Below are 27,625 nucleotides of genomic sequence, written 5' to 3' on the forward strand. Positions count from 1 at the left end.
CTTTTGGCATCTCGTTTGAAAGGCCACTGGTGAATACTGTTGGATGACACAAAATATGACAAAAGACTGGCCCGAGTAGAAAGTAGACAGCTGAACTGTAGAGTGGGAGAAAGAAAATGAAAGAAATCGTAGACAAAATTTAGAAAGTCAGATGAAATGTTTGTTATTTTATTTCCTCAACATTGTGTGCTGTGTATGGACGAGTGTGTCGAGGATAGAATTTGTTATTGTGCATTTGGAATAGTACTGACGTGTCATTTTGAGCTGGTGAAACCCTCCCAAGAAGTTGCTTGAGTTTGTTTGAGTTGAGTGCCGTGAGTGCTGTGATGGCCGAGTGGTTAAGGCGTTGGACTCGAAATCCAATGGGATATTCCCGCGCAGGTTCGAATCCTGTTCACAGCGTCTTACTTTTAGTTTTGCTATTTAACTAAAGCTGACTTTCTACAAGATAGTTCCTTTACTAGTGAGGGGATATGGGAGATCTGTGATGGCCGAGTGGTTAAGGCGTTGGACTTGAAATCCAATGGGTTATTCCCGCGCAGGTTCGAATCCTGTTCACAGCGTATCTTTTTGCATGTTGTGTGATTAACGTATTTCTTTTGGCATCTCATTTGAAAGGCCACTGGTGAATTCTTTTGGGTGACACAAAATATGACAAAAGACTGGCCCGAATAGAAAGTAGACAGCTGAACTGTTGAGTTGGAGAAAGAAAATGAAAGAAATCGTAGACAAAATTTAGAAAGTCAGATGAAATGTTTGTTATTTTATTTCCTAAACATTGTGTGCTGTGTATGGACGAGTGTGTCGAGGATAGAATTTGTTATTGTGCATTTGGAATAGTATTGACGTGTCATTTTGAGCTGGTGAAACCCTCCCAAGAAGTTGCTTGAGTCTGTTTGACTTGACTGTCGTGAGTGCTGTGATGGCCGAGTGGTTAAGGCGTTGGACTCGAAATCCAATGGGATATTCCCGCGCAGGTTCGAATCCTGTTCACAGCGTCTTACTTTTAGTTTTGCTATTTAACTAAAGCTGACTTTCTACAAGATAGTTCCTTTACTAGTGAGGGGATATGGGAGAGCTGTGATGGCCGAGTGGTTAAGGCGTTGGACTTGAAATCCAATGGGTTATTCCCGCGCAGGTTCGAATCCTGTTCACAGCGTATCTTTTTGCATGTTGTGTGATTAACGTCTTTCTTTTGGCATCTCGTTTGAAAGGCCACTGGTGAATACTGTTGGATGACACAAAATATGACAAAAGACTGGCCCGAGTAGAAAGTAGACAGCTGAACTGTAGAGTGGGAGAAAGAAAATGAAAGAAATCGTAGACAAAATTTAGAAAGTCAGATGAAATATTTGTTAGTTTATTTCCTAAACATTGTGTGCTGTGTATGGACGAGTGTGTCGAGGATAGAATTTGTTATTGTGCATTTGGAATAGTATTGACGTGTCATTTTGAGCTGGTGAAACCCTCCCAAGAAGTTGCTTGTGTCTGTTTGACTTGACTGTCGTGAGTGCTGTGATGGCCGAGTGGTTAAGGCGTTGGACTCGAAATCCAATGGGATATTCCCGCGCAGGTTCGAATCCTGTTCACAGCGTCTTACTTTTAGTTTTGCTATTTAACTAAAGCTGACTTTCTACAAGATAGTTCCTTTACTAGTGAGGGGATATGGGAGAGCTGTGATGGCCGAGTGGTTAAGGCGTTGGACTTGAAATCCAATGGGTTATTCCCGCGCAGGTTCGAATCCTGTTCACAGCGTATCTTTTTGCATGTTGTGTGATTAACGTCTTTCTTTTGGCATCTCGTTTGAAAGGCCACTGGTGAATACTTTTGGATGACACAAAATATGACAAAAGACTGGCCCGAATAGAAAGTAGACAGCTGAACTGTTGAGTTGGAGAAAGAAAATGAAAGAAATCGTAGACAAAATTTAGAAAGTCAGATGAAATGTTTGTTATTTTATTTCCTAAACATTGTGTGCTGTGTATGGACGAGTGTGTCGAGGATAGAATTTGTTATTGTGCATTTGGAATAGCATTGATGTGTCATTTTGAGCTGGTGAAACCCTCCCAAGAAGTTGCTTGAGTCTGTTTGACTTGACTGTCGTGAGTGCTGTGATGGCCGAGTGGTTAAGGCGTTGGACTCGAAATCCAATGGGATATTCCCGCGCAGGTTCGAATCCTGTTCACAGCGTCTTACTTTTAGTTTTGCTATTTAACTAAAGCTGACTTTCTACAAGATAGATCCTTTACTAGTGAGGGGATATGGGAGAGCTGTGATGGCCGAGTGGTTAAGGCGTTGGACTTGAAATCCAATGGGTTATTCCCGCGCAGGTTCGAATCCTGTTCACAGCGTATCTTTTTGCATGTTGTGTGATTAACGTCTTTCTTTTGGCATCTCGTTTGAAAGGCCACTGGTGAATACTGTTGGATGACACAAAATATGACAAAAGACTGGCCCGAGTAGAAAGTAGACAGCTGAACTGTAGAGTGGGAGAAAGAAAATGAAAGAAATCGTAGACAAAATTTAGAAAGTCAGATGAAATGTTTGTTAGTTTATTTCCTAAACATTGTGTGCTGTGTATGGACGAGTGTGTCGAGGATAGAATTTGTTATTGTGCATTTGGAATAGTATTGATGTGTCATTTTGAGCTGGTGAAACCCTCCCAAGAAGTTGCTTGAGTCTGTTTGACTTGACTGTCGTGAGTGCTGTGATGGCCGAGTGGTTAAGGCGTTGGACTCGAAATCCAATGGGATATTCCCGCGCAGGTTCGAATCCTGTTCACAGCGTCTTACTTTTAGTTTTGCTATTTAACTAAAGCTGACTTTCTACAAGATAGTTCCTTTACTAGTGAGGGGATATGGGAGAGCTGTGATGGCCGAGTGGTTAAGGCGTTGGACTTGAAATCCAATGGGTTATTCCCGCGCAGGTTCGAATCCTGTTCACAGCGTATCTTTTTGCATGTTGTGTGATTAACGTCTTTCTTTTGGCATCTCGTTTGAAAGGCCACTGGTGAATACTGTTGGATGACACAAAATATGACAAAAGACTGGCCCGAGTAGAAAGTAGACAGCTGAACTGTAGAGTGGGAGAAAGAAAATGAAAGAAATCGTAGACAAAATTTAGAAAGTCAGATGAAATGTTTGTTATTTTATTTCCTAAACATTGTGTGCTGTGTATGGACGAGTGTGTCGAGGATAGAATTTGTTATTGTGCATTTGGAATAGTATTGATGTGTCATTTTGAGCTGGTGAAACCCTCCCAAGAAGTTGCTTGAGTCTGTTTGACTTGACTGTCGTGAGTGCTGTGATGGCCGAGTGGTTAAGGCGTTGGACTCGAAATCCAATGGGATATTCCCGCGCAGGTTCGAATCCTGTTCACAGCGTCTTACTTTTAGTTTTGCTATTTAACTAAAGCTGACTTTCTACAAGATAGTTCCTTTACTAGTGAGGGGATATGGGAGAGCCGTGATGGCCGAGTGGTTAAGGCGTTGGACTTGAAATCCAATGGGTTATTCCCGCGCAGGTTCGAATCCTGTTCACAGCGTATCTTTTTGCATGTTGTGTGATTAACGTCTTTCTTTTGGCATCTCGTTTGAAAGGCCACTGGTGAATACTTTTGGATGACACAAAATATGACAAAAGACTGGCCCGAATAGAAAGTAGACAGCTCAACTGTAGAGTGGGAGAAAGAAAATGAATGAAATCGTAGACAAAATTTAGAAAGTCAGATGAAATGTTTGTTATTTTATTTCCTAAACATTGTGTGCTGTGTATGGACGAGTGTGTCGAGGATAGAATTTGTTATTGTGCATTTGGAATAGTATTGATGTGTCATTTTGAGCTGGTGAAACCCTCCCAAAAAGTTGCTTGAGTCTGTTTCACTTGACTGCCGTGAGTGCTGTGATGGCCGAGTGGTTAAGGCGTTGGACTCGAAATCCAATGGGATATTCCTGCGCAGGTTCGAATCCTGTTCACAGCGTCTTACTTTTAGTTTTGCTATTTAACTAAAGCTGACTTTCTACAAGATAGTTCCTTTACTAGTGAGGGGATATGGGAGAGCTGTGATGGCCGAGTGGTTAAGGCGCTGGACTTGAAATCCAATGGGTTATTCCCGCGCAGGTTCGAATCCTGTTCACAGCGTATCTTTTTGCATGTTGTGTGATTAACGTCTTTCTTTTGGCATCTCGTTTGAAAGGCCACTGGTGAATACTGTTGGATGACACCAAATATGACAAAAGACTGGCCCGAGTAGAAAGTAGACAGCTCAACTGTAGAGTGGGAGAAAGAAAATGAAAGAAATCGTAGACAAAATTTAGAAAGTCAGATGAAATGTTTGTTAGTTTATTTCCTCAACATTGTGTGCTGTGTATGGACGAGTGTGTCGAGGATAGAATTTGTTATTGTGCATTTGGAATAGTATTGATGTGTCATTTTGAGCTGGTGAAACCCTCCCAAAAAGTTGCTTGAGTCTGTTTGACTTGACTGTCGTGAGTGCTGTGATGGCCGAGTGGTTAAGGCGTTGGACTCGAAATCCAATGGGATATTTCTGCGCATGTTCGAATCCTGTTCACAGCATCTTACTTTTAGTTTTGCTATTTAACTAAAGCTGACTTTCTACAAGATAGTTCCTTTACTAGTGAGGGGATATGGGAGATCTGTGATGGCCGAGTGGTTAAGGCGTTGGACTTGAAATCCAATGGGTTATTCCCGCGCAGGTTCGAATCCTGTTCACAGCTTATCTTTTTGCATGTTGTGTGATTAACGTCTTTCTTTTGGCATCTCGTTTGAAAGGCCACTGGTGAATACTGTTGGATGACACAAAATATGACAAAAGACTGGCCCGAGTAGAAAGTAGACAGCTGAACTGTAGAGTGGGAGAAAGAAAATGAAAGAAATCGTAGACAAAATTTAGAAAGTCAGATGAAATGTTTGTTATTTTATTTCCTCAACATTGTGTGCTGTGTATGGACGAGTGTGTCGAGGATAGAATTTGTTATTGTGCATTTGGAATAGTATTGATGTGTCATTTTGAGCTGGTGAAACCCTCCCAAGAAGTTGCTTGAGTCTGTTTGACTTGACTGCCGTGAGTGCTGTGATGGCCGAGTGGTTAAGGCGTTGGACTCGAAATCCAATGGGATATTCCCGCGCAGGTTCGAATCCTGTTCACAGCGTCTTACTTTTAGTTTTGCTATTTAACTAAAGCTGACTTTCTACAAGATAGTTCCTTTACTAGTGAGGGGATATGGGAGAGCTGTGATGGCCGAGTGGTTAAGGCGTTGGACTTGAAATCCAATGGGTTATTCCCGCGCAGGTTCGAATCCTGTTCACAGCGTATCTTTTTGCATGTTGTGTGATTAACGTCTTTCTTTTGGCATCTCGTTTGAAAGGCCACTGGTGAATACTGTTGGATGACACAAAATATGACAAAAGACTGGCCCGAGTAGAAAGTAGACAGCTGAACTGTAGAGTGGGAGAAAGAAAATGAAAGAAATCGTAGACAAAATTTAGAAAGTCAGATGAAATGTTTGTTAGTTTATTTCCTCAACATTGTGTGCTGTGTATGGACGAGTGTGTCGAGGATAGAATTTGTTATTGTGCATTTGGAATAGTATTGATGTGTCATTTTGAGCTGGTGAAACCCTCCCAAAAAGTTGCTTGAGTCTGTTTGACTTGACTGTCGTGAGTGCTGTGATGGCCGAGTGGTTAAGGCGTTGGACTCGAAATCCAATGGGATATTCCCGCGCAGGTTCGAATCCTGTTCACAGCGTCTTACTTTTAGTTTTGCTATTTAACTAAAGCTGACTTTCTACAAGATAGTTCCTTTACTAGTGAGGGGATATGGGAGAGCTGTGATGGCCGAGTGGTTAAGGCGTTGGACTTGAAATCCAATGGGTTATTCCCGCGCAGGTTCGAATCCTGTTCACAGCGTATCTTTTTGCATGTTGTGTGATTAACGTCTTTCTTTTGGCATCTCGTTTGAAAGGCCACTGGTGAATACTGTTGGATGACACAAAATATGACAAAAGACTGGCCCGAGTAGAAAGTAGACAGCTCAACTGTAGAGTGGGAGAAAGAAAATGAAAGAAATCGTAGACAAAATTTAGAAAGTCAGATGAAATGTTTGTTAGTTTATTTCCTAAACATTGTGTGCTGTGTATGGACGAGTGTGTCGAGGATAGAATTTGTTATTGTGCATTTGGAATAGTATTGATGTGTCATTTTGAGCTGGTGAAACCCTCCCAAGAAGTTGCTTGAGTCTGTTTGACTTGACTGCCGTGAGTGCTGTGATGGCCGAGTGGTTAAGGCGTTGGACTCGAAATCCAATGGGATATTCCCGCGCAGGTTCGAATCCTGTTCACAGCGTCTTACTTTTAGTTTTGCTATTTAACTAAAGCTGACTTTCTACAAGATAGTTCCTTTACTAGTGAGGGGATATGGGAGAGCTGTGATGGCCGAGTGGTTAAGGCGTTGGACTTGAAATCCAATGGGTTATTCCCGCGCAGGTTCGAATCCTGTTCACAGCGTATCTTTTTGCATGTTGTGTGATTAACGTCTTTCTTTTGGCATCTCGTTTGAAAGGCCACTGGTGAATACTGTTGGATGACACAAAATATGACAAAAGACTGGCCCGAGTAGAAAGTAGACAGCTCAACTGTAGAGTGGGAGAAAGAAAATGAAAGAAATCGTAGACAAAATTTAGAAAGTCAGATGAAATGTTTGTTAGTTTATTTCCTAAACATTGTGTGCTGTGTATGGACGAGTGTGTCGAGGATAGAATTTGTTATTGTGCATTTGGAATAGTATTGATGTGTCATTTTGAGCTGGTGAAACCCTCCCAAGAAGTTGCTTGAGTCTGTTTGACTTGACTGTCGTGAGTGCTGTGATGGCCGAGTGGTTAAGGCGTTGGACTCGAAATCCAATGGGATATTCCCGCGCAGGTTCGAATCCTGTTCACAGCGTCTTACTTTTAGTTTTGCTATTTAACTAAAGCTGACTTTCTACAAGATAGTTCCTTTACTAGTGAGGGGATATGGGAGAGCCGTGATGGCCGAGTGGTTAAGGCGTTGGACTTGAAATCCAATGGGTTATTCCCGCGCAGGTTCGAATCCTGTTCACAGCGTATCTTTTTGCATGTTGTGTGATTAACGTCTTTCTTTTGGCATCTCGTTTGAAAGGCCACTGGTGAATACTTTTGGATGACACAAAATATGACAAAAGACTGGCCCGAATAGAAAGTAGACAGCTCAACTGTAGAGTGGGAGAAAGAAAATGAATGAAATCGTAGACAAAATTTAGAAAGTCAGATGAAATGTTTGTTATTTTATTTCCTAAACATTGTGTGCTGTGTATGGACGAGTGTGTCGAGGATAGAATTTGTTATTGTGCATTTGGAATAGTATTGATGTGTCATTTTGAGCTGGTGAAACCCTCCCAAAAAGTTGCTTGAGTCTGTTTCACTTGACTGCCGTGAGTGCTGTGATGGCCGAGTGGTTAAGGCGTTGGACTCGAAATCCAATGGGATATTCCTGCGCAGGTTCGAATCCTGTTCACAGCGTCTTACTTTTAGTTTTGCTATTTAACTAAAGCTGACTTTCTACAAGATAGTTCCTTTACTAGTGAGGGGATATGGGAGAGCTGTGATGGCCGAGTGGTTAAGGCGCTGGACTTGAAATCCAATGGGTTATTCCCGCGCAGGTTCGAATCCTGTTCACAGCGTATCTTTTTGCATGTTGTGTGATTAACGTCTTTCTTTTGGCATCTCGTTTGAAAGGCCACTGGTGAATACTGTTGGATGACACCAAATATGACAAAAGACTGGCCCGAGTAGAAAGTAGACAGCTGAACTGTAGAGTGGGAGAAAGAAAATGAAAGAAATCGTAGACAAAATTTAGAAAGTCAGATGAAATGTTTGTTAGTTTATTTCCTAAACATTGTGTGCTGTGTATGGACGAGTGTGTCGAGGATAGAATTTGTTATTGTGCATTTGGAATAGTATTGATGTGTCATTTTGAGCTGGTGAAACCCTCCCAAAAAGTTGCTTGAGTCTGTTTCACTTGACTGTCGTGAGTGCTGTGATGGCCGAGTGGTTAAGGCGTTGGACTCGAAATCCAATGGGATATTCCTGCGCATGTTCGAATCCTGTTCACAGCATCTTACTTTTAGTTTTGCTATTTAACTAAAGCTGACTTTCTACAAGATAGTTCCTTTACTAGTGAGGGGATATGGGAGATCTGTGATGGCCGAGTGGTTAAGGCGTTGGACTTGAAATCCAATGGGTTTTTCCCGCGCAGGTTCGAATCCTGTTCACAGCTTATCTTTTTGCATGTTGTGTGATTAACGTCTTTCTTTTGGCATCTCGTTTGAAAGGCCACTGGTGAATACTGTTGGATGACACCAAATATGACAAAAGACTGGCCCGAGTAGAAAGTAGACAGCTGAACTGTAGAGTGGGAGAAAGAAAATGAAAGAAATCGTAGACAAAATTTAGAAAGTCAGATGAAATGTTTGTTATTTTATTTCCTCAACATTGTGTGCTGTGTATGGACGAGTGTGTCGAGGATAGAATTTGTTATTGTGCATTTGGAATAGTATTGATGTGTCATTTTGAGCTGGTGAAACCCTCCCAAAAAGTTGCTTGAGTCTGTTTGACTTGACTGCCGTGAGTGCTGTGATGGCCGAGTGGTTAAGGCGTTGGACTCGAAATCCAATGGGATATTCCCGCGCAGGTTCGAATCCTGTTCACAGCGTCTTACTTTTAGTTTTGCTATTTAACTAAAGCTGACTTTCTACAAGATAGTTCCTTTACTAGTGAGGGGATATGGAAGAGCTGTGATGGCCGAGTGGTTAATTCGTTGGACTTGAAATCCAATGGGTTATTCCCGCGCAGGTTCGAATCCTGTTCACAGCGTATCTTTTTGCATGTTGTGTGATTAACGTCTTTCTTTTGGCATCTCGTTTGAAAGGCCACTGGTGAATACTGTTGGATGACACAAAATATGACAAAAGACTGGCCCGAGTAGAAAGTAGACAGCTGAACTGTAGAGTGGGAGAAAGAAAATGAAAGAAATCGTAGACAAAATTTAGAAAGTCAGATGAAATGTTTGTTATTTTATTTCCTAAACATTGTGTGCTGTGTATGGACGAGTGTGTCGAGGATAGAATTTGTTATTGTGCATTTGGAATAGTATTGATGTGTCATTTTGAGCTGGTGAAACCCTCCCAAGAAGTTGCTTGAGTCTGTTTGACTTGACTGTCGTGAGTGCTGTGATGGCCGAGTGGTTAAGGCGTTGGACTCGAAATCCAATGGGATATTCCCGCGCAGGTTCGAATCCTGTTCACAGCGTCTTACTTTTAGTTTTGCTATTTAACTAAAGCTGACTTTCTACAAGATAGTTCCTTTACTAGTGAGGGGATATGGAAGAGCTGTGATGGCCGAGTGGTTAATTCGTTGGACTTGAAATCCAATGGGTTATTCCCGCGCAGGTTCGAATCCTGTTCACAGCGTATCTTTTTGCATGTTGTGTGGTTAACGTCTTTCTTTTGGCATCTCGTTTGAAAGGCCACTGGTGAATACTGTTGGATGACACAAAATATGACAAAAGACTGGCCCGAGTAGAAAGTAGACAGCTGAACTGTAGAGTGGGAGAAAGAAAATGAAAGAAATCGTAGACAAAATTTAGAAAGTCAGATGAAATGTTTGTTATTTTATTTCCTAAACATTGTGTGCTGTGTATGGACGAGTGTGTCGAGGATAGAATTTGTTATTGTGCATTTGGAATAGTATTGATGTGTCATTTTGAGCTGGTGAAACCCTCCCAAGAAGTTGCTTGAGTCTGTTTGAGTTGAGTGCCGTGAGTGCTGTGATGGCCGAGTGGTTAAGGCGTTGGACTCGAAATCCAATGGGATATTCCTGCGCAGGTTCGAATCCTGTTCACAGCGTCTTACTTTTAGTTTTGCTATTTAACTAAAGCTGACTTTCTACAAGATAGTTCCTTTACTAGTGAGGGGATATGGGAGAGCTGTGATGGCCGAGTGGTTAAGGCGTTGGACTTGAAATCCAATGGGTTATTCCCGCGCAGGTTCGAATCCTGTTCACAGCGTATCTTTTTGCATGTTGTGTGATTAACGTCTTTCTTTTGGCATCTCGTTTGAAAGGCCACTGGTGAATACTGTTGGATGACACAAAATATGACAAAAGACTGGCCCGAGTAGAAAGTAGACAGCTCAACTGTAGAGTGGGAGAAAGAAAATGAAAGAAATCGTAGACAAAATTTAGAAAGTCAGATGAAATGTTTGTTATTTTATTTCCTCAACATTGTGTGCTGTGTATGGACGAGTGTGTCGAGGATAGAATTTGTTATTGTGCATTTGGAATAGTACTGACGTGTCATTTTGAGCTGGTGAAACCCTCCCAAGAAGTTGCTTGAGTTTGTTTGAGTTGAGTGCCGTGAGTGCTGTGATGGCCGAGTGGTTAAGGCGTTGGACTCGAAATCCAATGGGATATTCCCGCGCAGGTTCGAATCCTGTTCACAGCGTCTTACTTTTAGTTTTGCTATTTAACTAAAGCTGACTTTCTACAAGATAGTTCCTTTACTAGTGAGGGGGATATGGGAGAGCTGTGATGGCCGAGTGGTTAAGGCGTTGGACTTGAAATCCAATGGGTTATTCCCGCGCAGGTTCGAATCCTGTTCACAGCGTATCTTTTTGCATGTTGTGTGATTAACGTATTTCTTTTGGCATCTCATTTGAAAGGCCACTGGTGAATTCTTTTGGGTGAGACAAAATATGACAAAAGACTGGCCCGAATAGAAAGTAGACAGCTGAACTGTTGAGTTGGAGAAAGAAAATGAAAGAAATCGTAGACAAAATTTAGAAAGTCAGATGAAATGTTTGTTATTTTATTTCCTAAACATTGTGTGCTGTGTATGGACGAGTGTGTCGAGGATAGAATTTGTTATTGTGCATTTGGAATAGTATTGACGTGTCATTTTGAGCTGGTGAAACCCTCCCAAGAAGTTGCTTGAGTCTGTTTGACTTGACTGTCGTGAGTGCTGTGATGGCCGAGTGGTTAAGGCGTTGGACTCGAAATCCAATGGGATATTCCCGCGCAGGTTCGAATCCTGTTCACAGCGTCTTACTTTTAGTTTTGCTATTTAACTAAAGCTGACTTTCTACAAGATAGTTCCTTTACTAGTGAGGGGATATGGGAGAGCTGTGATGGCCGAGTGGTTAAGGCGTTGGACTTGAAATCCAATGGGTTATTCCCGCGCAGGTTCGAATCCTGTTCACAGCGTATCTTTTTGCATGTTGTGTGATTAACGTCTTTCTTTTGGCATCTCGTTTGAAAGGCCACTGGTGAATACTGTTGGATGACACAAAATATGACAAAAGACTGGCCCGAGTAGAAAGTAGACAGCTGAACTGTAGAGTGGGAGAAAGAAAATGAAAGAAATCGTAGACAAAATTTAGAAAGTCAGATGAAATGTTTGTTAGTTTATTTCCTAAACATTGTGTGCTGTGTATGGACGAGTGTGTCGAGGATAGAATTTGTTATTGTGCATTTGGAATAGTATTGACGTGTCATTTTGAGCTGGTGAAACCCTCCCAAGAAGTTGCTTGAGTCTGTTTGACTTGACTGTCGTGAGTGCTGTGATGGCCGAGTGGTTAAGGCGTTGGACTCGAAATCCAATGGGATATTCCCGCGCAGGTTCGAATCCTGTTCACAGCGTCTTACTTTTAGTTTTGCTATTTAACTAAAGCTGACTTTCTACAAGATAGTTCCTTTACTAGTGAGGGGATATGGGAGAGCTGTGATGGCCGAGTGGTTAAGGCGTTGGACTTGAAATCCAATGGGTTATTCCCGCGCAGGTTCGAATCCTGTTCACAGCGTATCTTTTTGCATGTTGTGTGATTAACGTCTTTCTTTTGGCATCTCGTTTGAAAGGCCACTGGTGAATATTTTTGGATGACACAAAATATGACAAAAGACTGGCCCGAATAGAAAGTAGACAGCTGAACTGTTGAGTTGGAGAAAGAAAATGAAAGAAATCGTAGACAAAATTTAGAAAGTCAGATGAAATGTTTGTTATTTTATTTCCTAAACATTGTGTGCTGTGTATGGACGAGTGTGTCGAGGATAGAATTTGTTATTGTGCATTTGGAATAGCATTGATGTGTCATTTTGAGCTGGTGAAACCCTCCCAAGAAGTTGCTTGAGTCTGTTTGACTTGACTGTCGTGAGTGCTGTGATGGCCGAGTGGTTAAGGCGTTGGACTCGAAATCCAATGGGATATTCCCGCGCAGGTTCGAATCCTGTTCACAGCGTCTTACTTTTAGTTTTGCTATTTAACTAAAGCTGACTTTCTACAAGATAGTTCCTTTACTAGTGAGGGGATATGGGAGAGCTGTGATGGCCGAGTGGTTAAGGCGTTGGACTTGAAATCCAATGGGTTATTCCCGCGCAGGTTCGAATCCTGTTCACAGCGTATCTTTTTGCATGTTGTGTGATTAACGTCTTTCTTTTGGCATCTCGTTTGAAAGGCCACTGGTGAATACTGTTGGATGACACAAAATATGACAAAAGACTGGCCCGAGTAGAAAGTAGACAGCTGAACTGTAGAGTGGGAGAAAGAAAATGAAAGAAATCGTAGACAAAATTTAGAAAGTCAGATGAAATGTTTGTTAGTTTATTTCCTAAACATTGTGTGCTGTGTATGGACGAGTGTGTCGAGGATAGAATTTGTTATTGTGCATTTGGAATAGTATTGATGTGTCATTTTGAGCTGGTGAAACCCTCCCAAGAAGTTGCTTGAGTCTGTTTGACTTGACTGTCGTGAGTGCTGTGATGGCCGAGTGGTTAAGGCGTTGGACTCGAAATCCAATGGGATATTCCCGCGCAGGTTCGAATCCTGTTCACAGCGTCTTACTTTTAGTTTTGCTATTTAACTAAAGCTGACTTTCTACAAGATAGTTCCTTTACTAGTGAGGGGATATGGGAGAGCCGTGATGGCCGAGTGGTTAAGGCGTTGGACTTGAAATCCAATGGGTTATTCCCGCGCAGGTTCGAATCCTGTTCACAGCGTATCTTTTTGCATGTTGTGTGATTAACGTCTTTCTTTTGGCATCTCGTTTGAAAGGCCACTGGTGAATACTGTTGGATGACACAAAATATGACAAAAGACTGGCCCGAGTAGAAAGTAGACAGCTGAACTGTAGAGTGGGAGAAAGAAAATGAAAGAAATCGTAGACAAAATTTAGAAAGTCAGATGAAATGTTTGTTAGTTTATTTCCTAAACATTGTGTGCTGTGTATGGACGAGTGTGTCGAGGATAGAATTTGTCATTGTGCATTTGGAATAGTATTGATGTGTCATTTTGAGCTGGTGAAACCCTCCCAAGAAGTTGCTTGAGTCTGTTTGACTTGACTGTCGTGAGTGCTGTGATGGCCGAGTGGTTAAGGCGTTGGACTCGAAATCCAATGGGATATTCCCGCGCAGGTTCGAATCCTGTTCACAGCGTCTTACTTTTAGTTTTGCTATTTAACTAAAGCTGACTTTCTACAAGATAGTTCCTTTACTAGTGAGGGGATATGGGAGAGCCGTGATGGCCGAGTGGTTAAGGCGTTGGACTTGAAATCCAATGGGTTATTCCCGCGCAGGTTCGAATCCTGTTCACAGCGTATCTTTTTGCATGTTGTGTGATTAACGTCTTTCTTTTGGCATCTCGTTTGAAAGGCCACTGGTGAATACTGTTGGATGACACAAAATATGACAAAAGACTGGCCCGAGTAGAAAGTAGACAGCTGAACTGTAGAGTGGGAGAAAGAAAATGAAAGAAATCGTAGACAAAATTTAGAAAGTCAGATGAAATGTTTGTTATTTTATTTCCTAAACATTGTGTGCTGTGTATGGACGAGTGTGTCGAGGATAGAATTTGTTATTGTGCATTTGGAATAGTATTGATGTGTCATTTTGAGCTGGTGAAACCCTCCCAAGAAGTTGCTTGAGTCTGTTTGACTTGACTGTCGTGAGTGCTGTGATGGCCGAGTGGTTAAGGCGTTGGACTCGAAATCCAATGGGATATTCCCGCGCAGGTTCGAATCCTGTTCACAGCGTCTTACTTTTAGTTTTGCTATTTAACTAAAGCTGACTTTCTACAAGATAGTTCCTTTACTAGTGAGGGGATATGGGAGAGCCGTGATGGCCGAGTGGTTAAGGCGTTGGACTTGAAATCCAATGGGTTATTCCCGCGCAGGTTCGAATCCTGTTCACAGCGTATCTTTTTGCATGTTGTGTGATTAACGTCTTTCTTTTGGCATCTCGTTTGAAAGGCCACTGGTGAATACTTTTGGATGACACAAAATATGACAAAAGACTGGCCCGAATAGAAAGTAGACAGCTCAACTGTAGAGTGGGAGAAAGAAAATGAATGAAATCGTAGACAAAATTTAGAAAGTCAGATGAAATGTTTGTTATTTTATTTCCTAAACATTGTGTGCTGTGTATGGACGAGTGTGTCGAGGATAGAATTTGTTATTGTGCATTTGGAATAGTATTGATGTGTCATTTTGAGCTGGTGAAACCCTCCCAAAAAGTTGCTTGAGTCTGTTTCACTTGACTGCCGTGAGTGCTGTGATGGCCGAGTGGTTAAGGCGTTGGACTCGAAATCCAATGGGATATTCCTGCGCAGGTTCGAATCCTGTTCACAGCGTCTTACTTTTAGTTTTGCTATTTAACTAAAGCTGACTTTCTACAAGATAGTTCCTTTACTAGTGAGGGGATATGGGAGAGCTGTGATGGCCGAGTGGTTAAGGCGCTGGACTTGAAATCCAATGGGTTATTCCCGCGCAGGTTCGAATCCTGTTCACAGCGTATCTTTTTGCATGTTGTGTGATTAACGTCTTTCTTTTGGCATCTCGTTTGAAAGGCCACTGGTGAATACTGTTGGATGACACCAAATATGACAAAAGACTGGCCCGAGTAGAAAGTAGACAGCTCAACTGTAGAGTGGGAGAAAGAAAATGAAAGAAATCGTAGACAAAATTTAGAAAGTCAGATGAAATGTTTGTTAGTTTATTTCCTCAACATTGTGTGCTGTGTATGGACGAGTGTGTCGAGGATAGAATTTGTTATTGTGCATTTGGAATAGTATTGATGTGTCATTTTGAGCTGGTGAAACCCTCCCAAAAAGTTGCTTGAGTCTGTTTGACTTGACTGTCGTGAGTGCTGTGATGGCCGAGTGGTTAAGGCGTTGGACTCGAAATCCAATGGGATATTCCTGCGCAGGTTCGAATCCTGTTCACAGCGTCTTACTTTTAGTTTTGCTATTTAACTAAAGCTGACTTTCTACAAGATAGTTCCTTTACTAGTGAGGGGATATGGGAGAGCTGTGATGGCCGAGTGGTTAAGGCGCTGGACTTGAAATCCAATGGGTTATTCCCGCGCAGGTTCGAATCCTGTTCACAGCGTATCTTTTTGCATGTTGTGTGATTAACGTCTTTCTTTTGGCATCTCGTTTGAAAGGCCACTGGTGAATACTGTTGGATGACACCAAATATGACAAAAGACTGGCCCGAGTAGAAAGTAGACAGCTCAACTGTAGAGTGGGAGAAAGAAAATGAAAGAAATCGTAGACAAAATTTAGAAAGTCAGATGAAATGTTTGTTAGTTTATTTCCTCAACATTGTGTGCTGTGTATGGACGAGTGTGTCGAGGATAGAATTTGTTATTGTGCATTTGGAATAGTATTGATGTGTCATTTTGAGCTGGTGAAACCCTCCCAAAAAGTTGCTTGAGTCTGTTTGACTTGACTGTCGTGAGTGCTGTGATGGCCGAGTGGTTAAGGCGTTGGACTCGAAATCCAATGGGATATTTCTGCGCATGTTCGAATCCTGTTCACAGCATCTTACTTTTAGTTTTGCTATTTAACTAAAGCTGACTTTCTACAAGATAGTTCCTTTACTAGTGAGGGGATATGGGAGATCTGTGATGGCCGAGTGGTTAAGGCGTTGGACTTGAAATCCAATGGGTTATTTCCGCGCAGGTTCGAATCCTGTTCACAGCTTATCTTTTTGCATGTTGTGTGATTAACGTCTTTCTTTTGGCATCTCGTTTGAAAGGCCACTGGTGAATACTGTTGGATGACACAAAATATGACAAAAGACTGGCCCGAGTAGAAAGTAGACAGCTCAACTGTAGAGTGGGAGAAAGAAAATGAAAGAAATCGTAGACAAAATTTAGAAAGTCAGATGAAATGTTTGTTATTTTATTTCCTCAACATTGTGTGCTGTGTATGGACGAGTGTGTCGAGGATAGAATTTGTTATTGTGCATTTGGAATAGTATTGATGTGTCATTTTGAGCTGGTGAAACCCTCCCAAGAAGTTGCTTGAGTCTGTTTGACTTGACTGCCGTGAGTGCTGTGATGGCCGAGTGGTTAAGGCGTTGGACTCGAAATCCAATGGGATATTCCCGCGCAGGTTCGAATCCTGTTCACAGCGTCTTACTTTTAGTTTTGCTATTTAACTAAAGCTGACTTTCTACAAGATAGTTCCTTTACTAGTGAGGGGATATGGGAGAGCTGTGATGGCCGAGTGGTTAAGGCGTTGGACTTGAAATCCAATGGGTTATTCCCGCGCAGGTTCGAATCCTGTTCACAGCGTATCTTTTTGCATGTTGTGTGATTAACGTCTTTCTTTTGGCATCTCGTTTGAAAGGCCACTGGTGAATACTGTTGGATGACACAAAATATGACAAAAGACTGGCCCGAGTAGAAAGTAGACAGCTCAACTGTAGAGTGGGAGAAAGAAAATGAAAGAAATCGTAGACAAAATTTAGAAAGTCAGATGAAATGTTTGTTAGTTTATTTCCTCAACATTGTGTGCTGTGTATGGACGAGTGTGTCGAGGATAGAATTTGTTATTGTGCATTTGGAATAGTATTGATGTGTCATTTTGAGCTGGTGAAACCCTCCCAAAAAGTTGCTTGAGTCTGTTTGACTTGACTGTCGTGAGTGCTGTGATGGCCGAGTGGTTAAGGCGTTGGACTCGAAATCCAATGGGATATTCCCGCGCAGGTTCGAATCCTGTTCACAGCGTCTTACTTTTAGTTTTGCTATTTAACTAAAGCTGACTTTCTACAAGATAGTTCCTTTACTAGTGAGGGGATATGGGAGAGCTGTGATGGCCGAGTGGTTAAGGCGTTGGACTTGAAATCCAATGGGTTATTCCCGCGCAGGTTCGAATCCTGTTCACAGCGTATCTTTTTGCATGTTGTGTGATTAACGTCTTTCTTTTGGCATCTCGTTTGAAAGGCCACTGGTGAATACTGTTGGATGACACAAAATATGACAAAAGACTGGCCCGAGTAGAAAGTAGACAGCTCAACTGTAGAGTGGGAGAAAGAAAATGAAAGAAATCGTAGACAAAATTTAGAAAGTCAGATGAAATGTTTGTTAGTTTATTTCCTAAACATTGTGTGCTGTGTATGGACGAGTGTGTCGAGGATAGAATTTGTTATTGTGCATTTGGAATAGTATTGATGTGTCATTTTGAGCTGGTGAAACCCTCCCAAGAAGTTGCTTGAGTCTGTTTGACTTGACTGCCGTGAGTGCTGTGATGGCCGAGTGGTTAAGGCGTTGGACTCGAAATCCAATGGGATATTCCCGCGCAGGTTCGAATCCTGTTCACAGCGTCTTACTTTTAGTTTTGCTATTTAACTAAAGCTGACTTTCTACAAGATAGTTCCTTTACTAGTGAGGGGATATGGGAGAGCCGTGATGGCCGAGTGGTTAAGGCGTTGGACTTGAAATCCAATGGGTTATTCCCGCGCAGGTTCGAATCCTGTTCACAGCGTATCTTTTTGCATGTTGTGTGATTAACGTCTTTCTTTTGGCATCTCGTTTGAAAGGCCACTGGTGAATACTTTTGGATGACACAAAATATGACAAAAGACTGGCCCGAATAGAAAGTAGACAGCTCAACTGTAGAGTGGGAGAAAGAAAATGAATGAAATCGTAGACAAAATTTAGAAAGTCAGATGAAATGTTTGTTATTTTATTTCCTAAACATTGTGTGCTGTGTATGGACGAGTGTGTCGAGGATAGAATTTGTTATTGTGCATTTGGAATAGTATTGATGTGTCATTTTGAGCTGGTGAAACCCTCCCAAAAAGTTGCTTGAGTCTGTTTCACTTGACTGCCGTGAGTGCTGTGATGGCCGAGTGGTTAAGGCGTTGGACTCGAAATCCAATGGGATATTCCTGCGCAGGTTCGAATCCTGTTCACAGCGTCTTACTTTTAGTTTTGCTATTTAACTAAAGCTGACTTTCTACAAGATAGTTCCTTTACTAGTGAGGGGATATGGGAGAGCTGTGATGGCCGAGTGGTTAAGGCGCTGGACTTGAAATCCAATGGGTTATTCCCGCGCAGGTTCGAATCCTGTTCACAGCGTATCTTTTTGCATGTTGTGTGATTAACGTCTTTCTTTTGGCATCTCGTTTGAAAGGGTACTGGTGAATACTGTTGGATGACACCAAATATGACAAAAGACTGGCCCGAGTAGAAAGTAGACAGCTCAACTGTAGAGTGGGAGAAAGAAAATGAAAGAAATCGTAGACAAAATTTAGAAAGTCGGATGAAATGTTTGTTAGTTTATTTCCTAAACATTGTGTGCTGTGTATGGACGAGTGTGTCGAGGATAGAATTTGTTATTGTGCATTTGGAATAGTATTGATGTGTCATTTTGAGCTGGTGAAACCCTCCCAAAAAGTTGCTTGAGTCTGTTTGACTTGACTGTCGTGAGTGCTGTGATGGCCGAGTGGTTAAGGCGTTGGACTCGAAATCCAATGGGATATTCCTGCGCATGTTCGAATCCTGTTCACAGCATCTTACTTTTAGTTTTGCTATTTAACTAAAGCTGACTTTCTACAAGATAGTTCCTTTACTAGTGAGGGGATATGGGAGATCTGTGATGGCCGAGTGGTTAAGGCGTTGGACTTGAAATCCAATGGGTTATTCCCGCGCAGGTTCGAATCCTGTTCACAGCTTATCTTTTTGCATGTTGTGTGATTAACGTCTTTCTTTTGGCATCTCGTTTGAAAGGCCACTGGTGAATACTGTTGGATGACACCAAATATGACAAAAGACTGGCCCGAGTAGAAAGTAGACAGCTCAACTGTAGAGTGGGAGAAAGAAAATGAAAGAAATCGTAGACAAAATTTAGAAAGTCAGATGAAATGTTTGTTATTTTATTTCCTCAACATTGTGTGCTGTGTATGGACGAGTGTGTCGAGGATAGAATTTGTTATTGTGCATTTGGAATAGTATTGATGTGTCATTTTGAGCTGGTGAAACCCTCCCAAAAAGTTGCTTGAGTCTGTTTGACTTGACTGCCGTGAGTGCTGTGATGGCCGAGTGGTTAAGGCGTTGGACTCGAAATCCAATGGGATATTCCCGCGCAGGTTCGAATCCTGTTCACAGCGTCTTACTTTTAGTTTTGCTATTTAACTAAAGCTGACTTTCTACAAGATAGTTCCTTTACTAGTGAGGGGATATGGGAGAGCTGTGATGGCCGAGTGGTTAAGGCGTTGGACTTGAAATCCAATGGGTTATTCCCGCGCAGGTTCGAATCCTGTTCACAGCGTATCTTTTTGCATGTTGTGTGATTAACGTCTTTCTTTTGGCATCTCGTTTGAAAGGCCACTGGTGAATACTGTTGGATGACACAAAATATGACAAAAGACTGGCCCGAGTAGAAAGTAGACAGCTCAACTGTAGAGTGGGAGAAAGAAAATGAAAGAAATCGTAGACAAAATTTAGAAAGTCAGATGAAATGTTTGTTAGTTTATTTCCTCAACATTGTGTGCTGTGTATGGACGAGTGTGTCGAGGATAGAATTTGTTATTGTGCATTTGGAATAGTATTGATGTGTCATTTTGAGCTGGTGAAACCCTCCCAAAAAGTTGCTTGAGTCTGTTTGACTTGACTGTCGTGAGTGCTGTGATGGCCGAGTGGTTAAGGCGTTGGACTCGAAATCCAATGGGATATTCCCGCGCAGGTTCGAATCCTGTTCACAGCGTCTTACTTTTAGTTTTGCTATTTAACTAAAGCTGACTTTCTACAAGATAGTTCCTTTACTAGTGAGGGGATATGGGAGAGCTGTGATGGCCGAGTGGTTAAGGCGTTGGACTTGAAATCCAATGGGTTATTCCCGCGCAGGTTCGAATCCTGTTCACAGCGTATCTTTTTGCATGTTGTGTGATTAACGTCTTTCTTTTGGCATCTCGTTTGAAAGGCCACTGGTGAATACTGTTGGATGACACCAAATATGACAAAAGACTGGCCCGAGTAGAAAGTAGACAGCTCAACTGTAGAGTGGGAGAAAGAAAATGAAAGAAATCGTAGACAAAATTTAGAAAGTCAGATGAAATGTTTGTTAGTTTATTTCCTCAACATTGTGTGCTGTGTATGGACGAGTGTGTCGAGGATAGAATTTGTTATTGTGCATTTGGAATAGTATTGATGTGTCATTTTGAGCTGGTGAAACCCTCCCAAGAAGTTGCTTGAGTCTGTTTGACTTGACTGCCGTGAGTGCTGTGATGGCCGAGTGGTTAAGGCGTTGGACTCGAAATCCAATGGGATATTCCCGCGCAGGTTCGAATCCTGTTCACAGCGTCTTACTTTTAGTTTTGCTATTTAACTAAAGCTGACTTTCTACAAGATAGTTCCTTTACTAGTGAGGGGATATGGGAGAGCTGTGATGGCCGAGTGGTTAAGGCGTTGGACTTGAAATCCAATGGGTTATTCCCGCGCAGGTTCGAATCCTGTTCACAGCGTATCTTTTTGCATGTTGTGTGATTAACGTCTTTCTTTTGGCATCTCGTTTGAAAGGCCACTGGTGAATACTGTTGGATGACACAAAATATGACAAAAGACTGGCCCGAGTAGAAAGTAGACAGCTCAACTGTAGAGTGGGAGAAAGAAAATGAAAGAAATCGTAGACAAAATTTAGAAAGTCAGATGAAGTGTTTGTTAGTTTATTTCCTCAACATTGTGTGCTGTGTATGGACAAGTGTGTCGAGGATAGAATTTGTTATTGTGCATTTGGAATAGTATTGATGTGTCATTTTGAGCTGGTGAAACCCTCCCAAAAAGTTGCTTGAGTCTGTTTGACTTGTCTGCCGTGAGTGCTGTGATGGCCGAGTGGTTAAGGCGTTGGACTCGAAATCCAATGGGATATTCCCGCGCAGGTTCGAATCCTGTTCACAGCGTCTTACTTTTAGTTTTGCTATTTAACTAAAGCTGACTTTCTACAAGATAGTTCCTTTACTAGTGAGGGGATATGGGAGAGCTGTGATGGCCGAGTGGTTAAGGCGTTGGACTTGAAATCCAATGGGTTATTCCCGCGCAGGTTCGAATCCTGTTCACAGCGTATCTTTTTGCATGTTGTGTGATTAACGTCTTTCTTTTGGCATCTCGTTTGAAAGGCCACTGGTGAATACTGTTGGATGACACAAAATATGACAAAAGACTGGCCCGAGTAGAAAGTAGACAGCTGAACTGTAGAGTGGGAGAAAGAAAATGAAAGAAATCGTAGACAAAATTTAGAAAGTCAGATGAAATGTTTGTTAGTTTATTTCCTCAACATTGTGTGCTGTGTATGGACGAGTGTGTCGAGGATAGAATTTGTTATTGTGCATTTGGAATAGTATTGATGTGTCATTTTGAGCTGGTGAAACCCTCCCAAAAAGTTGCTTGAGTCTGTTTGACTTGACTGTCGTGAGTGCTGTGATGGCCGAGTGGTTAAGGCGTTGGACTCGAAATCCAATGGGATATTCCCGCGCAGGTTCGAATCCTGTTCACAGCGTCTTACTTTTAGTTTTGCTATTTAACTAAAGCTGACTTTCTACAAGATAGTTCCTTTACTAGTGAGGGGATATGGGAGATCTGTGATGGCCGAGTGGTTAAGGCGTTGGACTTGAAATCCAATGGGTTATTCCCGCGCAGGTTCGAATCCTGTTCACAGCATATCTTTTTGCATGTTGTGTGATTAACGTCTTTCTTTTGGCATCTCGTTTGAAAGGCCACTGGTGAATACTGTTGGATGACACAAAATATGACAAAAGACTGGCCCGAGTAGAAAGTAGACAGCTCAACTGTAGAGTGGGAGAAAGAAAATGAAAGAAATCGTAGACAAAATTTAGAAAGTCAGATGAAATGTTTGTTAGTTTATTTCCTCAACATTGTGTGCTGTGTATGGACAAGTGTGTCGAGGATAGAATTTGTTATTGTGCATTTGGAATAGTATTGATGTGTCATTTTGAGCTGGTGAAACCCTCCCAAAAAGTTGCTTGAGTCTGTTTGACTTGTCTGCCGTGAGTGCTGTGATGGCCGAGTGGTTAAGGCGTTGGACTCGAAATCCAATGGGATATTCCCGCGCAGGTTCGAATCCTGTTCACAGCGTCTTACTTTTAGTTTTGCTATTTAACTAAAGCTGACTTTCTACAAGATAGTTCCTTTACTAGTGAGGGGATATGGGAGAGCTGTGATGGCCGAGTGGTTAAGGCGTTGGACTTGAAATCCAATGGGTTATTCCCGCGCAGGTTCGAATCCTGTTCACAGCGTATCTTTTTGCATGTTGTGTGATTAACGTCTTTCTTTTGGCATCTCGTTTGAAAGGCCACTGGTGAATACTGTTGGATGACACAAAATATGACAAAAGACTGGCCCGAGTAGAAAGTAGACAGCTGAACTGTAGAGTGGGAGAAAGAAAATGAAAGAAATCGTAGACAAAATTTAGAAAGTCAGATGAAATGTTTGTTAGTTTATTTCCTCAACATTGTGTGCTGTGTATGGACGAGTGTGTCGAGGATAGAATTTGTTATTGTGCATTTGGAATAGTATTGATGTGTCATTTTGAGCTGGTGAAACCCTCCCAAAAAGTTGCTTGAGTCTGTTTGACTTGACTGTCGTGAGTGCTGTGATGGCCGAGTGGTTAAGGCGTTGGACTCGAAATCCAATGGGATATTCCCGCGCAGGTTCGAATCCTGTTCACAGCGTCTTACTTTTAGTTTTGCTATTTAACTAAAGCTGACTTTCTACAAGATAGTTCCTTTACTAGTGAGGGGATATGGGAGATCTGTGATGGCCGAGTGGTTAAGGCGTTGGACTTGAAATCCAATGGGTTATTCCCGCGCAGGTTCGAATCCTGTTCACAGCATATCTTTTTGCATGTTGTGTGATTAACGTCTTTCTTTTGGCATCTCGTTTGAAAGGCCACTGGTGAATACTGTTGGATGACACAAAATATGACAAAAGACTGGCCCGAGTAGAAAGTAGACAGCTCAACTGTAGAGTGGGAGAAAGAAAATGAAAGAAATCGTAGACAAAATTTAGAAAGTCAGATGAAATGTTTGTTAGTTTATTTCCTCAACATTGTGTGCTGTGTATGGACAAGTGTGTCGAGGATAGAATTTGTTATTGTGCATTTGGAATAGTATTCATGTGTCATTTTGAGCTGGTGAAACCCTCCCAAAAAGTTGCTTGAGTCTGTTTGACTTGTCTGCCGTGAGTGCTGTGATGGCCGAGTGGTTAAGGCGTTGGACTCGAAATCCAATGGGATATTCCCGCGCAGGTTCGAATCCTGTTCACAGCGTCTTACTTTTAGTTTTGCTATTTAACTAAAGCTGACTTTCTACAAGATAGTTCCTTTACTAGTGAGGGGATATGGGAGAGCTGTGATGGCCGAGTGGTTAAGGCGTTGGACTTGAAATCCAATGGGTTATTCCCGCGCAGGTTCGAATCCTGTTCACAGCGTATCTTTTTGCATGTTGTGTGATTAACGTCTTTCTTTTGGCATCTCGTTTGAAAGGCCACTGGTGAATACTGTTGGATGACACAAAATATGACAAAAGACTGGCCCGAGTAGAAAGTAGACAGCTCAACTGTAGAGTGGGAGAAAGAAAATGAAAGAAATCGTAGACAAAATTTAGAAAGTCAGATGAAATGTTTGTTATTTTATTTCCTAAACATTGTGTGCTGTGTATGGACGAGTGTGTCGAGGATAGAATTTGTTATTGTGCATTTGGAATAGTATTGATGTGTCATTTTGAGCTGGTGAAACCCTCCCAAAAAGTTGCTTGAGTCTGTTTGACTTGACTGCCGTGAGTGCTGTGATGGCCGAGTGGTTAAGGCGTTGGACTCGAAATCCAATGGGATATTCCCGCGCAGGTTCGAATCCTGTTCACAGCGTCTTACTTTTAGTTTTGCTATTTAACTAAAGCTGACTTTCTACAAGATAGTTCCTTTACTAGTGAGGGGATATGGGAGATCTGTGATGGCCGAGTGGTTAAGGCGTTGGACTTGAAATCCAATGGGTTATTCCCGCGCAGGTTCGAATCCTGTTCACAGCGTATCTTTTTGCATGTTGTGTGATTAACGTCTTTCTTTTGGCATCTCGTTTGAAAGGCCACTGGTGAATACTGTTGGATGACACAAAATATGACAAAAGACTGGCCCGAGTAGAAAGTAGACAGCTCAACTGTAGAGTGGGAGAAAGAAAATGAAAGAAATCGTAGACAAAATTTAGAAAGTCAGATGAAATGTTTGTTAGTTTATTTCCTCAACATTGTGTGCTGTGTATGGACGAGTGTGTCGAGGATAGAATTTGTTATTGTGCATTTGGAATAGTATTGATGTGTCATTTTGAGCTGGTGAAACCCTCCCAAAAAGTTGCTTGAGTCTGTTTGACTTGACTGCCGTGAGTGCTGTGATGGCCGAGTGGTTAAGGCGTTGGACTCGAAATCCAATGGGATATTCCCGCGCAGGTTCGAATCCTGTTCACAGCGTCTTACTTTTAGTTTTGCTATTTAACTAAAGCTGACTTTCTACAAGATAGTTCCTTTACTAGTGAGGGGATATGGGAGATCTGTGATGGCCGAGTGGTTAAGGCGTTGGACTTGAAATCCAATGGGTTATTCCCGCGCAGGTTCGAATCCTGTTCACAGCGTATCTTTTTGCATGTTGTGTGATTAACGTCTTTCTTTTGGCATCTCGTTTGAAAGGCCACTGGTGAATACTGTTGGATGACACCAAATATGACAAAAGACTGGCCCGAGTAGAAAGTAGACAGCTCAACTGTAGAGTGGGAGAAAGAAAATGAAAGAAATCGTAGACAAAATTTAGAAAGTCAGATGAAATGTTTGTTAGTTTATTTCCTCAACATTGTGTGCTGTGTATGGACGAGTGTGTCGAGGATAGAATTTGTTATTGTGCATTTGGAATAGTATTGATGTGTCATTTTGAGCTGGTGAAACCCTCCCAAGAAGTTGCTTGAGTCTGTTTGACTTGACTGTCGTGAGTGCTGTGATGGCCGAGTGGTTAAGGCGTTGGACTCGAAATCCAATGGGATATTCCTGCGCACGTTCGAATCCTGTTCACAGCGTCTTACTTTTAGTTTTGCTATTTAACTAAAGCTGACTTTCTACAAGATAGTTCCTTTACTAGTGAGGGTATATGCGAGAGCTGTGATGGCCGAGTGGTTAAGGCGTTGGACTTGAAATCCAATGGGTTATTCCCGCGCAGGTTCGAATCCTGTTCACAGCGTATTTTTTTGCATGTTGTGTGATTAACGTCTTTTTTTTGGCATCTCGTTTGAAAGGCCACTGGTGAATACGGTTGGATGACACAAAATATGACAAAAGACTGGCCCGAGTAGAAAGTAGACAGCTCAACTGTAGAGTGGGAGAAAGAAAATGAAAGAAATCGTAGACAAAATTTAGAAAGTCAGATGAAATGTTTGTTAGTTTATTTCCTCAACATTGTGTGCTGTGTATGGACGAGTGTGTCGAGGATAGAATTTGTTATTGTGCATTTGGAATAGTATTGATGTGTCATTTTGAGCTGGTGAAACCCTCCCCAAAAGTTGCTTGAGTCTGTTTGACTTGACTGTCGTGAGTGCTGTGATGGCCGAGTGGTTAAGGCGTTGGACTCGAAATCCAATGGGATATTCCTGCGCATGTTCGAATCCTGTTCACAGCATCTTACTTTTAGTTTTGCTATTTAACTAAAGCTGACTTTCTACAAGATAGTTCCTTTACTAGTGAGTGGATATGCGAGAGCTGTGATGGCCGAGTGGTTAAGGCGTTGGACTTGAAATCCAATGGGTTATTCCCGCGCAGGTTCGAATCCTGTTCACAGCGTATCTTTTTGCATGTTGTGTGATTAACGTCTTTCTTTTGGCATCTCGTTTGAAAGGCCACTGGTGAATACTGTTGGATGACACAAAATATGACAAAAGACTGGCCCGAGTAGAAAGTAGACAGCTCAACTGTAGAGTGGGAGAAAGAAAATGAAAGAAATCGTAGACAAAATTTAGAAAGTCAGATGAAATGTTTGTTAGTTTATTTCCTCAACATTGTGTGCTGTGTATGGACGAGTGTGTCGAGGATAGAATTTGTTATTGTGCATTTGGAATAGTATTGATGTGTCATTTTGAGCTGGTGAAACCCTCCCAAGAAGTTGCTTGAGTCTGTTTGACTTGACTGCCGTGAGTGCTGTGATGGCCGAGTGGTTAAGGCGTTGGACTCGAAATCCAATGGGATATTCCCGCGCAGGTTCGAATCCTGTTCACAGCGTCTTACTTTCAGTTTTGCTATTTAACTAAAGCTGACTTTCTACAAGATAGTTCCTTTACTAGTGAGGGGATATGGGAGAGCTGTGATGGCCGAGTGGTTAAGGCGTTGGACTTGAAATCCAATGGGTTATTCCCGCGCAGGTTCGAATCCTGTTCACAGCGTATCTTTTTGCATGTTGTGTGATTAACGTCTTTCTTTTGGCATCTCGTTTGAAAGGCCACTGGTGAATACTGTTGGATGACACAAAATATGACAAAAGACTGGCCCGAGTAGAAAGTAGACAGCTCAACTGTAGAGTGGGAGAAAGAAAATGAAAGAAATCGTAGACAAAATTTAGAAAGTCAGATGAAATGTTTGTTATTTTATTTCCTAAACATTGTGTGCTGTGTATGGACGAGTGTGTCGAGGATAGAATTTGTTATTGTGCATTTGGAATAGTATTGATGTGTCATTTTGAGCTGGTGAAACCCTCCCAAGAAGTTGCTTGAGTCTGTTTGACTTGACTGCCGTGAGTGCTGTGATGGCCGAGTGGTTAAGGCGTTGGACTCGAAATCCAATGGGATATTCCCGCGCAGGTTCGAATCCTGTTCACAGCGTCTTACTTTTAGTTTTGCTATTTAACTAAAGCTGACTTTCTACAAGATAGTTCCTTTACTAGTGAGGGGATATGGGAGATCTGTGATGGCCGAGTGGTTAAGGCGTTGGACTTGAAATCCAATGGGTTATTCCCGCGCAGGTTCGAATCCTGTTCACAGCGTATCTTTTTGCATGTTGTGTGATTAACGTCTTTCTTTTGGCATCTCGTTTGAAAGGCCACTGGTGAATACTGTTGGATGACACAAAATATGACAAAAGACTGGCCCGAGTAGAAAGTAGACAGCTCAACTGTAGAGTGGGAGAAAGAAAATGAAAGAAATCGTAGACAAAATTTAGAAAGTCAGATGAAATGTTTGTTAGTTTATTTCCTCAACATTGTGTGCTGTGTATGGACAAGTGTG

General features: G+C 41.9%; 57 non-coding genes across 57 annotated transcripts; all 57 read left to right on the forward strand.

Annotated features, from left to right (window-relative positions):
• The first annotated feature begins 320 nt into the window (after positions 1 to 320).
• On the forward strand, positions 321 to 402 carry Trnas-cga (transfer RNA serine (anticodon CGA)). The gene has a single exon. It is a non-coding gene; the product is annotated as a tRNA-Ser (tRNA).
• Positions 403 to 916: 514 nt separating this feature from the next.
• Trnas-cga (transfer RNA serine (anticodon CGA)) lies at positions 917 to 998 on the forward strand. Its single transcript has one exon. It is a non-coding gene; the product is annotated as a tRNA-Ser (tRNA).
• Positions 999 to 1,077: 79 nt separating this feature from the next.
• Positions 1,078 to 1,159, forward strand: Trnas-uga (transfer RNA serine (anticodon UGA)). The gene has a single exon. It is a non-coding gene; the product is annotated as a tRNA-Ser (tRNA).
• Positions 1,160 to 1,512: 353 nt separating this feature from the next.
• Positions 1,513 to 1,594, forward strand: Trnas-cga (transfer RNA serine (anticodon CGA)). The gene has a single exon. It is a non-coding gene; the product is annotated as a tRNA-Ser (tRNA).
• Positions 1,595 to 1,673: 79 nt separating this feature from the next.
• Positions 1,674 to 1,755, forward strand: Trnas-uga (transfer RNA serine (anticodon UGA)). Its single transcript has one exon. It is a non-coding gene; the product is annotated as a tRNA-Ser (tRNA).
• Positions 1,756 to 2,108: 353 nt separating this feature from the next.
• On the forward strand, positions 2,109 to 2,190 carry Trnas-cga (transfer RNA serine (anticodon CGA)). The gene has a single exon. It is a non-coding gene; the product is annotated as a tRNA-Ser (tRNA).
• Positions 2,191 to 2,269: 79 nt separating this feature from the next.
• On the forward strand, positions 2,270 to 2,351 carry Trnas-uga (transfer RNA serine (anticodon UGA)). The gene has a single exon. It is a non-coding gene; the product is annotated as a tRNA-Ser (tRNA).
• Positions 2,352 to 2,704: 353 nt separating this feature from the next.
• Trnas-cga (transfer RNA serine (anticodon CGA)) lies at positions 2,705 to 2,786 on the forward strand. The gene has a single exon. It is a non-coding gene; the product is annotated as a tRNA-Ser (tRNA).
• Positions 2,787 to 2,865: 79 nt separating this feature from the next.
• Positions 2,866 to 2,947, forward strand: Trnas-uga (transfer RNA serine (anticodon UGA)). Its single transcript has one exon. It is a non-coding gene; the product is annotated as a tRNA-Ser (tRNA).
• Positions 2,948 to 3,300: 353 nt separating this feature from the next.
• Positions 3,301 to 3,382, forward strand: Trnas-cga (transfer RNA serine (anticodon CGA)). Its single transcript has one exon. It is a non-coding gene; the product is annotated as a tRNA-Ser (tRNA).
• Positions 3,383 to 5,088: 1,706 nt separating this feature from the next.
• Trnas-cga (transfer RNA serine (anticodon CGA)) lies at positions 5,089 to 5,170 on the forward strand. The gene has a single exon. It is a non-coding gene; the product is annotated as a tRNA-Ser (tRNA).
• A 79-nt stretch (positions 5,171 to 5,249) lies between these two features.
• Trnas-uga (transfer RNA serine (anticodon UGA)) lies at positions 5,250 to 5,331 on the forward strand. Its single transcript has one exon. It is a non-coding gene; the product is annotated as a tRNA-Ser (tRNA).
• A 353-nt stretch (positions 5,332 to 5,684) lies between these two features.
• Positions 5,685 to 5,766, forward strand: Trnas-cga (transfer RNA serine (anticodon CGA)). Its single transcript has one exon. It is a non-coding gene; the product is annotated as a tRNA-Ser (tRNA).
• Positions 5,767 to 5,845: 79 nt separating this feature from the next.
• On the forward strand, positions 5,846 to 5,927 carry Trnas-uga (transfer RNA serine (anticodon UGA)). Its single transcript has one exon. It is a non-coding gene; the product is annotated as a tRNA-Ser (tRNA).
• Positions 5,928 to 6,280: 353 nt separating this feature from the next.
• Positions 6,281 to 6,362, forward strand: Trnas-cga (transfer RNA serine (anticodon CGA)). Its single transcript has one exon. It is a non-coding gene; the product is annotated as a tRNA-Ser (tRNA).
• A 79-nt stretch (positions 6,363 to 6,441) lies between these two features.
• On the forward strand, positions 6,442 to 6,523 carry Trnas-uga (transfer RNA serine (anticodon UGA)). Its single transcript has one exon. It is a non-coding gene; the product is annotated as a tRNA-Ser (tRNA).
• Positions 6,524 to 6,876: 353 nt separating this feature from the next.
• Positions 6,877 to 6,958, forward strand: Trnas-cga (transfer RNA serine (anticodon CGA)). Its single transcript has one exon. It is a non-coding gene; the product is annotated as a tRNA-Ser (tRNA).
• Positions 6,959 to 8,664: 1,706 nt separating this feature from the next.
• On the forward strand, positions 8,665 to 8,746 carry Trnas-cga (transfer RNA serine (anticodon CGA)). Its single transcript has one exon. It is a non-coding gene; the product is annotated as a tRNA-Ser (tRNA).
• A 514-nt stretch (positions 8,747 to 9,260) lies between these two features.
• Positions 9,261 to 9,342, forward strand: Trnas-cga (transfer RNA serine (anticodon CGA)). Its single transcript has one exon. It is a non-coding gene; the product is annotated as a tRNA-Ser (tRNA).
• Positions 9,343 to 10,017: 675 nt separating this feature from the next.
• On the forward strand, positions 10,018 to 10,099 carry Trnas-uga (transfer RNA serine (anticodon UGA)). The gene has a single exon. It is a non-coding gene; the product is annotated as a tRNA-Ser (tRNA).
• A 353-nt stretch (positions 10,100 to 10,452) lies between these two features.
• On the forward strand, positions 10,453 to 10,534 carry Trnas-cga (transfer RNA serine (anticodon CGA)). Its single transcript has one exon. It is a non-coding gene; the product is annotated as a tRNA-Ser (tRNA).
• An 80-nt stretch (positions 10,535 to 10,614) lies between these two features.
• Positions 10,615 to 10,696, forward strand: Trnas-uga (transfer RNA serine (anticodon UGA)). The gene has a single exon. It is a non-coding gene; the product is annotated as a tRNA-Ser (tRNA).
• Positions 10,697 to 11,049: 353 nt separating this feature from the next.
• On the forward strand, positions 11,050 to 11,131 carry Trnas-cga (transfer RNA serine (anticodon CGA)). The gene has a single exon. It is a non-coding gene; the product is annotated as a tRNA-Ser (tRNA).
• A 79-nt stretch (positions 11,132 to 11,210) lies between these two features.
• Positions 11,211 to 11,292, forward strand: Trnas-uga (transfer RNA serine (anticodon UGA)). The gene has a single exon. It is a non-coding gene; the product is annotated as a tRNA-Ser (tRNA).
• Positions 11,293 to 11,645: 353 nt separating this feature from the next.
• Positions 11,646 to 11,727, forward strand: Trnas-cga (transfer RNA serine (anticodon CGA)). Its single transcript has one exon. It is a non-coding gene; the product is annotated as a tRNA-Ser (tRNA).
• A 79-nt stretch (positions 11,728 to 11,806) lies between these two features.
• Positions 11,807 to 11,888, forward strand: Trnas-uga (transfer RNA serine (anticodon UGA)). Its single transcript has one exon. It is a non-coding gene; the product is annotated as a tRNA-Ser (tRNA).
• Positions 11,889 to 12,241: 353 nt separating this feature from the next.
• Trnas-cga (transfer RNA serine (anticodon CGA)) lies at positions 12,242 to 12,323 on the forward strand. The gene has a single exon. It is a non-coding gene; the product is annotated as a tRNA-Ser (tRNA).
• Positions 12,324 to 12,402: 79 nt separating this feature from the next.
• On the forward strand, positions 12,403 to 12,484 carry Trnas-uga (transfer RNA serine (anticodon UGA)). The gene has a single exon. It is a non-coding gene; the product is annotated as a tRNA-Ser (tRNA).
• Positions 12,485 to 12,837: 353 nt separating this feature from the next.
• Positions 12,838 to 12,919, forward strand: Trnas-cga (transfer RNA serine (anticodon CGA)). Its single transcript has one exon. It is a non-coding gene; the product is annotated as a tRNA-Ser (tRNA).
• A 514-nt stretch (positions 12,920 to 13,433) lies between these two features.
• Positions 13,434 to 13,515, forward strand: Trnas-cga (transfer RNA serine (anticodon CGA)). Its single transcript has one exon. It is a non-coding gene; the product is annotated as a tRNA-Ser (tRNA).
• Positions 13,516 to 14,029: 514 nt separating this feature from the next.
• On the forward strand, positions 14,030 to 14,111 carry Trnas-cga (transfer RNA serine (anticodon CGA)). Its single transcript has one exon. It is a non-coding gene; the product is annotated as a tRNA-Ser (tRNA).
• Positions 14,112 to 16,413: 2,302 nt separating this feature from the next.
• On the forward strand, positions 16,414 to 16,495 carry Trnas-cga (transfer RNA serine (anticodon CGA)). Its single transcript has one exon. It is a non-coding gene; the product is annotated as a tRNA-Ser (tRNA).
• Positions 16,496 to 16,574: 79 nt separating this feature from the next.
• Positions 16,575 to 16,656, forward strand: Trnas-uga (transfer RNA serine (anticodon UGA)). Its single transcript has one exon. It is a non-coding gene; the product is annotated as a tRNA-Ser (tRNA).
• Positions 16,657 to 17,009: 353 nt separating this feature from the next.
• Trnas-cga (transfer RNA serine (anticodon CGA)) lies at positions 17,010 to 17,091 on the forward strand. Its single transcript has one exon. It is a non-coding gene; the product is annotated as a tRNA-Ser (tRNA).
• Positions 17,092 to 17,170: 79 nt separating this feature from the next.
• Trnas-uga (transfer RNA serine (anticodon UGA)) lies at positions 17,171 to 17,252 on the forward strand. The gene has a single exon. It is a non-coding gene; the product is annotated as a tRNA-Ser (tRNA).
• A 353-nt stretch (positions 17,253 to 17,605) lies between these two features.
• Trnas-cga (transfer RNA serine (anticodon CGA)) lies at positions 17,606 to 17,687 on the forward strand. The gene has a single exon. It is a non-coding gene; the product is annotated as a tRNA-Ser (tRNA).
• Positions 17,688 to 19,393: 1,706 nt separating this feature from the next.
• Trnas-cga (transfer RNA serine (anticodon CGA)) lies at positions 19,394 to 19,475 on the forward strand. The gene has a single exon. It is a non-coding gene; the product is annotated as a tRNA-Ser (tRNA).
• Positions 19,476 to 19,554: 79 nt separating this feature from the next.
• Positions 19,555 to 19,636, forward strand: Trnas-uga (transfer RNA serine (anticodon UGA)). Its single transcript has one exon. It is a non-coding gene; the product is annotated as a tRNA-Ser (tRNA).
• Positions 19,637 to 19,989: 353 nt separating this feature from the next.
• Trnas-cga (transfer RNA serine (anticodon CGA)) lies at positions 19,990 to 20,071 on the forward strand. The gene has a single exon. It is a non-coding gene; the product is annotated as a tRNA-Ser (tRNA).
• Positions 20,072 to 20,150: 79 nt separating this feature from the next.
• On the forward strand, positions 20,151 to 20,232 carry Trnas-uga (transfer RNA serine (anticodon UGA)). The gene has a single exon. It is a non-coding gene; the product is annotated as a tRNA-Ser (tRNA).
• Positions 20,233 to 20,585: 353 nt separating this feature from the next.
• On the forward strand, positions 20,586 to 20,667 carry Trnas-cga (transfer RNA serine (anticodon CGA)). The gene has a single exon. It is a non-coding gene; the product is annotated as a tRNA-Ser (tRNA).
• A 79-nt stretch (positions 20,668 to 20,746) lies between these two features.
• On the forward strand, positions 20,747 to 20,828 carry Trnas-uga (transfer RNA serine (anticodon UGA)). The gene has a single exon. It is a non-coding gene; the product is annotated as a tRNA-Ser (tRNA).
• A 353-nt stretch (positions 20,829 to 21,181) lies between these two features.
• Positions 21,182 to 21,263, forward strand: Trnas-cga (transfer RNA serine (anticodon CGA)). The gene has a single exon. It is a non-coding gene; the product is annotated as a tRNA-Ser (tRNA).
• Positions 21,264 to 21,342: 79 nt separating this feature from the next.
• Trnas-uga (transfer RNA serine (anticodon UGA)) lies at positions 21,343 to 21,424 on the forward strand. Its single transcript has one exon. It is a non-coding gene; the product is annotated as a tRNA-Ser (tRNA).
• Positions 21,425 to 21,777: 353 nt separating this feature from the next.
• Positions 21,778 to 21,859, forward strand: Trnas-cga (transfer RNA serine (anticodon CGA)). The gene has a single exon. It is a non-coding gene; the product is annotated as a tRNA-Ser (tRNA).
• Positions 21,860 to 22,373: 514 nt separating this feature from the next.
• Positions 22,374 to 22,455, forward strand: Trnas-cga (transfer RNA serine (anticodon CGA)). Its single transcript has one exon. It is a non-coding gene; the product is annotated as a tRNA-Ser (tRNA).
• Positions 22,456 to 22,534: 79 nt separating this feature from the next.
• Positions 22,535 to 22,616, forward strand: Trnas-uga (transfer RNA serine (anticodon UGA)). The gene has a single exon. It is a non-coding gene; the product is annotated as a tRNA-Ser (tRNA).
• A 353-nt stretch (positions 22,617 to 22,969) lies between these two features.
• Positions 22,970 to 23,051, forward strand: Trnas-cga (transfer RNA serine (anticodon CGA)). Its single transcript has one exon. It is a non-coding gene; the product is annotated as a tRNA-Ser (tRNA).
• A 514-nt stretch (positions 23,052 to 23,565) lies between these two features.
• Positions 23,566 to 23,647, forward strand: Trnas-cga (transfer RNA serine (anticodon CGA)). Its single transcript has one exon. It is a non-coding gene; the product is annotated as a tRNA-Ser (tRNA).
• A 79-nt stretch (positions 23,648 to 23,726) lies between these two features.
• Positions 23,727 to 23,808, forward strand: Trnas-uga (transfer RNA serine (anticodon UGA)). The gene has a single exon. It is a non-coding gene; the product is annotated as a tRNA-Ser (tRNA).
• Positions 23,809 to 24,161: 353 nt separating this feature from the next.
• On the forward strand, positions 24,162 to 24,243 carry Trnas-cga (transfer RNA serine (anticodon CGA)). Its single transcript has one exon. It is a non-coding gene; the product is annotated as a tRNA-Ser (tRNA).
• Positions 24,244 to 24,757: 514 nt separating this feature from the next.
• Positions 24,758 to 24,839, forward strand: Trnas-cga (transfer RNA serine (anticodon CGA)). Its single transcript has one exon. It is a non-coding gene; the product is annotated as a tRNA-Ser (tRNA).
• A 675-nt stretch (positions 24,840 to 25,514) lies between these two features.
• Positions 25,515 to 25,596, forward strand: Trnas-uga (transfer RNA serine (anticodon UGA)). Its single transcript has one exon. It is a non-coding gene; the product is annotated as a tRNA-Ser (tRNA).
• A 514-nt stretch (positions 25,597 to 26,110) lies between these two features.
• Trnas-uga (transfer RNA serine (anticodon UGA)) lies at positions 26,111 to 26,192 on the forward strand. The gene has a single exon. It is a non-coding gene; the product is annotated as a tRNA-Ser (tRNA).
• Positions 26,193 to 26,545: 353 nt separating this feature from the next.
• On the forward strand, positions 26,546 to 26,627 carry Trnas-cga (transfer RNA serine (anticodon CGA)). The gene has a single exon. It is a non-coding gene; the product is annotated as a tRNA-Ser (tRNA).
• Positions 26,628 to 26,706: 79 nt separating this feature from the next.
• Trnas-uga (transfer RNA serine (anticodon UGA)) lies at positions 26,707 to 26,788 on the forward strand. Its single transcript has one exon. It is a non-coding gene; the product is annotated as a tRNA-Ser (tRNA).
• A 353-nt stretch (positions 26,789 to 27,141) lies between these two features.
• On the forward strand, positions 27,142 to 27,223 carry Trnas-cga (transfer RNA serine (anticodon CGA)). The gene has a single exon. It is a non-coding gene; the product is annotated as a tRNA-Ser (tRNA).
• Positions 27,224 to 27,625: the final 402 nt, after the last annotated feature.

This window comes from Haliotis asinina, chromosome 5, assembly GCF_037392515.1.
Source record: "Haliotis asinina isolate JCU_RB_2024 chromosome 5, JCU_Hal_asi_v2, whole genome shotgun sequence".
NCBI lineage: Eukaryota > Metazoa > Mollusca > Gastropoda > Lepetellida > Haliotidae > Haliotis > Haliotis asinina.